Raw genomic sequence first — 8,194 nt, forward strand, 5'->3', positions numbered from 1 at the left:
TGTTTTGAAGCAAGTGAAAAGTGAAATTAATGATAGGCTCATGTAGATGCGGTTTCAAATGATGCAAATTAAAATCAATGTAAAGCCTTGGATAGATTATTCACTATGACTACACTGATTCTGCTCTCACCACAGCGACACATGTACAATCAGTGGTATGTGGACACGAAGCTGTGCAGGGAACCTGGTGGGATCCACAGAGGGTTCTCACTGTTCGATATCATGACAGTCAGAATCCTGCAACCAGATGTGGACAATTTTGTCACTGAGACATTCAAATCTTTCATTCACAAAAAAAACTGAATGTTGTCTACATCACTGCCACCCAGTCCTTCACCCTCAGTGAAATGGCCTACGCAACCCAATGGCCAGAGTAATTGTGGCATTGTGTGTTTCTGCACACCACGGATATGATACATTTTAGCAGATACAGTTAAATTTTATGTCTTTATATGATTCAGCAATGCTATGGTTAGCATGTGGTTAAATTTGGGCACCAAAAACCCTTGGTTCTGGTTAGGAAAGGATCATGTGTTAGCCTACAATACCCCTTTGTTGCTAAAAATGCAGCGATGTCTCAGTAAAAATGACTGCATTTCATTTCATTATCCTTGCTGGAAAGGCAGTGACGGGTCGATAAAAACACCTATGTTTAGAAGCTAAAAAGCAGCTGGTTTTGTCATTTGTTGGTCTTGGAGAGCTGTCTGCAATTGTCTGCAGCTCAGCAGGCATCTCAACGAGATTTCACGCCATCCATCATATACTATGTCACTTTAGAAATGTTGATATGACAAGTATGAAATGTACAAATGTAACACATCCGGGATTTGCAGAAATAGGAAATAACGGCATTTTCTACTGGTGTCTGGACTGGCCCATGTCATCGTTTTGGAAAAGCTCAATCTATCTGAAACTCGTTGAAACATGAAACTGGCGTTTTAACATCAGAGCACAAATCGTAACTAATCCTAATGTGGACGTTTTCTAAACCAAAGCCATGTTGAGTTACTGAAGAGCCTGTGATAAACCTCACACAGAGTGCAGTCTAGTTGTTTGTTCTTCAAAACCCATTTTTACAGTTGAAGCTGATACTCCCCGAGGATTCATAAGACATCCAAAACACACAACATACATAAACTGCACAGACTAGGTTGCAAATGAACAGATATCAAGTCACATAAAGTGGTTTCATACTCAGTAAAAATGTAGTAAATGTGCTGTGTCATAAAATGTTAAAACTTGTCTCTCCCCTCTCTGTTCTCATTCCACACATGCATGTATAAATAGGCCCATTTATTGTGCCCTTACATGAGCTCTAAATAGTCCAATTCTGTGATATATTATTCAATATTTTAAAGGCACACTGGGATTTAAAATGTGACTGTAGAGATATGTAGACTGACACTTATGGTGGAAAAAGACCAGAATATATATGAGTGTGTTGACTTTCAAATCCTGGGTGTTTTCAGGTGGTTTAATGACACATGCAGTGGTCTGATCTTCTATTGGAAATATTTCATATAATACATGTAGGAATCTTTTTCTGGCATTTATAAACTCATAAGGTGACTGTAAAACATTCGTTTTTCATCTGTACACCAGCCTCTGTTGAACACAAAGGGATAGGAGTGAGCAATGAAGTTAACTTACATTATTAATGGTGGCCACCAGAAACACAAACCACAAACTGTCATATTTTACACAGATACTGTCAAATAGGTATTATTATTGCTGCAGTCAAATGATACCATGCTATTAGGGGATTACTTGGCAGACAGTGCATATCTAGTAAAGCCTTTTATCACCAGTCTGAGATGAGAGAAAGCCCGAGCAGTTATGTGTCTCCTTATTTCGACAACGAAGCAGTGTGTAAAAACAGTAAAAGAACATTTATGTATAAGGTCTTTTTCTTTTCCTAGCAGGCCTCAGTCTCTTTCTTATCTCCCCTCAGGCTGTGGTCTCTCAGTGAAGACCACATGGACTGAGGAAGTCCTGATCCCAGTACTACAATGGCTGCTTTATCCTGCTGAAGGTGGGATGAAGATAGATACCATAATTGCTTCCTTTGCTCTTTGACGACCACTCCCTCATTTGTTGACAGTATAGATTCACTCAGTAACCTGAAAACGTATCAGGATTAGGAATTATATCTCCCACTCAGGTCATCTGTGGCCAGTAAAATAATACAGAGGCATTAATCAAATACCCTGTCCGTCCACACAGCTCACTGCACACAGCGGAGAAAGTACAGCATGTACAGATACTGTGATTGAGGTAAAACAGGAAGAGGAATGTATTTTCTCTGTGGTTTGGCATGAATCTACACTGAAGGCTCCCCTCTCCTGCATATGTTTGTTGAGCATCATCAATGGATCGAACAACCTTTAGAGACTCAAGACAATCTTTGAAAAAACCCAGAGGGTCATTCAACAACACTTGCTGCTGTTCTGAGGGTATTTCCAGAATCTCTTAAAGACTCGTCTGAACCTTTTCCCTCAACTTTCTGTTGTATTATCTAACCCAGGCAGAACATAGTGTCTTTTTTCTTTTTGTAAAACACATGCAAAATATTAACATGAACATATCTAATATTGGAACTAAACATGATACAGTGGCTATCAATATAGCTGACAATAACTTATAAAATTAGGGTTCATGTTGCACAAACTGAGTATTCCAGGTACCACCTTTGTTTTGGATTAGGTAACAGCAATGGTGGAAGAGGGATTCAGCTCCTTTAATCAAGTAATACCACACTATATAACAACTCCATTACAAGGAAAAGTTTGGCATTCAAAATGTTGCTTAAGTAAAAGTTTGTAGGTATAAGCAAAGCAAAATGTACTTAAAGTATCAAATTAAAAGTACTAAATGTAGTAAGATGTCCCTTTGATTGACATTATTAGATTATTAATACTAATGCATCTATGGCCCTGTTTACACCTGACATTAACATGCGCTCTGGGTGATCAGATCAAAAGTGGACAGCTCTCACCTCATGCATCTTCAAGGCTATCCGATGGTTGTGGCTCAGGTCTGGGCCACATATGGTCACATTCTTCCAGTCTTGGGCCACACTGAAGGACCACCTATTCTACAGACATCGTTGCTTATGAACCGCCACCAGCAGATGCAGCGCTGAATGACTGTCCCTGGAGCCTCTCCCCTCAGCAGCGAATGTTCAGCTCAACATATGCCTAGTCAGTGTGTACTGACACACTGAACACAGCAGCAGTTATTTAACAGTCCACAAAACTAACACCAAATCTGTTGAACCTGTTAATCATTTACCTTGCACCCCCTCCCAGTCTCCACAGGTGTGCCCAAGGGCTCTGTCCTAGGGCCCTGCTATTCATCATCTACTTACTCCCCCTTGGTCACATTTTCCATAAAAACCACATTAATTTCCATTCCTACACGGATGGCACCCAGCTCTACATCTCCTCCAAACCTGATTCCACCCTCCCTCCCTCATTTCTTACTGATTGCCTTCATGAAATAAAGTCCTGGTTCACATACAATTTCCTCAAGTTAAACAGTGATAAAACAGAAATGTTACTAATCTGCGCTAAATCCACTCTAGCCAAAGCCCACAGTTTCACCATATCGATCGACAATTCTTCCATCCTCCCCTCCCCTCAGGTAAAACCAAAACACTATTTAAAACTGAACTGAAAGTGAAACTTATCTATGCTCTCTTTAAAGCCAGACTCCAGTACTAAGGGTTTTTAGTGAAAATGCATGTGTTTGAGAAGTACTGAATATACAACCGGATAAATGAGACTTGGATTATACTGCATGAGTTTGTGATAGAGTTTGTAATGGTTTGATATAGTTTTGCTGTTGTTAAACGTGGTCCCCAATTAATCAATAAATCAATATGTTCGCCATTTTCTATGGAGGCGTGGGAAAAATATACGTTTTCTTCATGAATGTAAGGTAACACGGCACTACCAATTGATATAAAAATGGTCATTTTGTGGGTGAAGTATTTCTTTAATATCAAGGGTAAACAGGTTCTATGTGTAAGCAGCATTTGGAGCCAGGTTTAATTACTTTATATAGGGTTGCAAATAATGATTACTTTTATTATGGATTTATTATGGGGGGTTCACTCCAATTTTGTCAAAATAATGTTTGGGGAATTCTAGTAATACTTTCGGGACAGCAATAAATGTTGTTTAACAGACTGCCCAATAATATTTTTTTTTAGAAAATTGGATGCTTAGCTTTGTGTCTTGAATGTAATGATGCTGTAAAAAACGAGATACCCAAACTGAGGCTAGGTTTTGCTAAAGTCTAGCATCTTTGGATCAGACCTACCGAATCAATATCTCTTTCAGAGTGAATACATTTCTCCTAAGTTCTCTGTGTTACATAACTTTGTGCAACACTGGCTGGGTGCTGATGGAGCCATTAGTGTAAGTCTCTGTTTTTATTATGTTGTTGCTGAGATGAAAATCATTGTAAGCATTGTATTATTGTCATGGGGTGCAGGAATGGACAGGGGGAAGTATTTTTTCCTGGCAGTAACTCTGAATAGAAGTCAAAATTGAAACCATTATATCTGACCCCTGATGGTTTGTCATATCCTCACAGTGAATGGTGAGTGGGTGCTTAGCAGTGCTGGTTCTCCTCGTACACCAGATCTGAGTCACTGGAGTTTTCTATTCCCGTCACAACATGTGGGCCTCTGCAGAAAGTAAAATCTAACATTTATTGTGTGGTGGGTGTCCATTGGAAAGACACAACAGAGAAGTAGCTGCTCCTGAAAAGACCTGATTTAAAATAGTGAAATCTTTCAGGAACAAATGCTGACAATAATCTCATTTCTCACTTTGGCTGTTGTGTTTTTTGTGTTTTGCCTGCAGAGTTTATACCAAACCTTAAAGGAATTACTTATCCACTTTAACATTTCAACAGGCTGTAAAGTGAAAATCAGAGTTTTCACACCTCACTTATAAAGAAGCTTCTGTTACATTTTTCCATACATTTGTCACCATACTGGTGGAATGGTTATGTAAGTCTGTCAGATGGTCGACCATTTTGCTCCAGACTTAAATATGCACAGCTACCCAATGAATTGCTGTGAGATTTTGTACAGATATTCATGTTTTGCTGAGAATTTATCCTGATAACTTTGGCCAACCTCCACTTTCATCTAGCGCCACCATCTGGTCTAAATTTCAGTTGGTCCATTACTTTGGTTTATAACTAATTACCTGCAAATCGAACAAGATTTCCATCAGCCTCAGCTGTACGTTGTGTGTTTAGCACTAATCAATGAATGTTAGCATGCTAAAATGATACACTAAGATGGTGAACAGCAAAAATTTTACCTGCTTAGCATCAGGATGTTAGCATTGTCATTGCAAGTATGTTAGCATGCTGATGATAGCATTTAGCTCAAAGAACTACTTCACAAAGCCACTATCATGGTCGTACCAGGCCCCAAGGAAGTGCACCAGGCTTTGTAGCCAATTTTTGTCATGGCCAAACAGTGGGATCACAACTTCCAAGTCCATCACGAAATGCCATGGGTCCCAAAAAGAATTCTTTCCAATAGACTTATATTGTGAAAGAGAAGCATGTATATTAGTGGATACACTTTATTTAATGTTGCAACTCATGCTAAATGACTTTACTATCACACTTTGATCCATTTGGTCCAATAACATATGAAAAGCTGGAAGTAGTCAAGTGATATGGATGCAGTGCTGATCATTTAGGTAATTCTATGTGGTTTCATGTGCCACTGAGCAACTTAAATAGGAATGAACTGGGTCCCACCTCCAACTCTCTATCCAGCTTTCTTTATACATCCATGAGCTGCAGCCTACACTATTAGTCCCGCAGAGGCCACAAGCAGTAACAGGAATGAATCAATGCTCTCAGGGTCCCATGTTCTCCTGCTGGATATCCTGTATGACACATTAAGACCTTTCAAAGGGATATATGGTGTCAGCAATGTTTTTGCCCATTATCAAATGTTCAATGGATGTTTCCTTGGGTCAATATGTTTAAATCACCCACCTAAAGCTTACTGATGTTACACTCTTTAAAATCTGCGCCCCCAAATTTGTGGGCAAGGCATTTTTCTTGACATATATCTCCCAGTGGCTAAGAGCTATTTCTACCACTTAAACTGCATTTAAAATGTCAATCTCCCTTTTTTGTGCCGTTATAACTGTGAAGCTAGCCCTTACCAGTCTCTGATAATGTTGCCTTATATCAAGAGATACCTGCTCAAAACTCAATACTAGGCTAGACTAGGCCCTTGAGAACATAGGAATCTGGGAACAAAGGGATGACCCAGCAGCAACTAGCCTATGTTCTGAAGTTGTTACACAGCACACATTTTCCCAGTACAAATCCCTTTGGTGTACAATTCCCAGCTCCCAACTCTGCTCAATTGTTTTTGAGCTGTCGCAGCATATCCTCATAACATCAAATCAATTACCACAGCCGTCACCGCAGGGTTTATTCCAGAGTAATTCCAGAGACTCTTGTTGCCTCTTGACATGAAGACTTAAAGCTGGTCCATCCTGATGCAGCCTATTGCAAATCTGCCGTGACACAATACCCAAGAAACTCCACCTCATGACTCATACCTGTAGGTCTATCCTTTCACTTCTCATGTTGGTCTTAAACCACCAATTTTCTTCTTCATTCAAACTATGACGTAGGACAGTGGTTCCCAACCTGGGGGGATACCACATGTGGTTGTAAGATAAATCTGAGGTGCGCAAGATGTTTAACAGAGGAAGAAAAATGTTTCTTCCTCTTGGCAAATATATGCTTATTTTCTCAGACTTTCCTCTAATCTTTTTTGCAGGCGAACTACTTGATATTTCATCAGAACCTTGAAAAATGATTCACTCTTTGGTTGAAATATTCACAAGTCAGAACTGATAGATATGATGAGGGGTTGTAGACATTGCTTTGTTTAAGGGCCACAGGCTAAAAAGGTTGGGAACCACTGATCTAAGACTTTGTATCCAAGCTGCAACCTTCACCTTGCACAAAACCACTCACTCTTCAAGATGCCAAGGACCATCAGGGGTCTTCTTACCTCTTCTCACCAAATTGGAAAATACCAAATGGAGACTATCTGTGAATGAAAGAGAACAGATTCAGTATTGGCTGCTGGTTTTCAATAAAATGTTGTTTGTAATTTGTTCCTTTATATGATACAAGCTGTCCATGAGACCAACAGCATTACAGAACTACAGAGCATGTATGGTCCTCAGATGTACTGGTATTAACATACAGTAATATTAGTAATAAGCAATATCCAAAAAAATCTGGCAGCTTCTTAAGTTGGCAACTTTGTGATGGTTTTTAATTAACTTCATACAACTGGAGCAGATCTTGGTATTTTAAAGGTAAAAACTATGTTACCTCATGTTAGACGTGTCTGGAAAGTTCATATGTTTTTATATGAATTTAATTGGACATCATTATAGTACAATGATTGGGGCTAAATCAGTCATGGAATGTGACTCAAATACTACTTAAGTTAAGTACACATTTGAGGTAATTGTACTTAACCTGAGTAATTCAATCTCATGCAACTTTATACTTTTACTCCACTACATTTCACAGGGAAATATTGTACTTTTTACTCCACCTCTACTGGCCCTTCTATTTGACAGCTGTAGTTGCTAGTTATTTTGAAAATTCTGATTTTTTTGTCGTAGATATCAGAAAATTAATTGGCAACTACTCTGATAATCAAGTTATTTTTCATTCAAAAATGTGAAGACTTGCAGCTTTTTCCTTTAATTATTTCAACAATTTAATTATTTTAATAATGTTAAGGGTTTGGACTGCTGGTTGAACAAAACCAGCATTGTTAATTGGGCTCTGGGTAATTGAGACATTTCTTACAGTTCTCACCATTTTTAAAAAACAATCATCCAATTAATGAAGAAAATAATCATCTGATTAATCCATAATGAAAAAAAATAATTAGTTCATGGTTCCTCAACAATCTACAACAGTTAAACCCTGCTTTTACATCGGTGCATGAGTCATAATAATCTAGATATATGATATTGTAAAAGTCACATTTTTCTGTATTAGTACCTCTACTTTTTAGACAGAGAATACTGTTCTGAATTCTTGTTCCACCGCTGGACTAAGTTCATAACATTTCTTATTGAGCCTTCCCACCTGTGTAGCTTTTTCATTG

This window comes from Epinephelus fuscoguttatus, linkage group LG3 (genome assembly GCF_011397635.1).
Source record: "Epinephelus fuscoguttatus linkage group LG3, E.fuscoguttatus.final_Chr_v1".
Classification (NCBI taxonomy): domain Eukaryota; kingdom Metazoa; phylum Chordata; class Actinopteri; order Perciformes; family Serranidae; genus Epinephelus; species Epinephelus fuscoguttatus.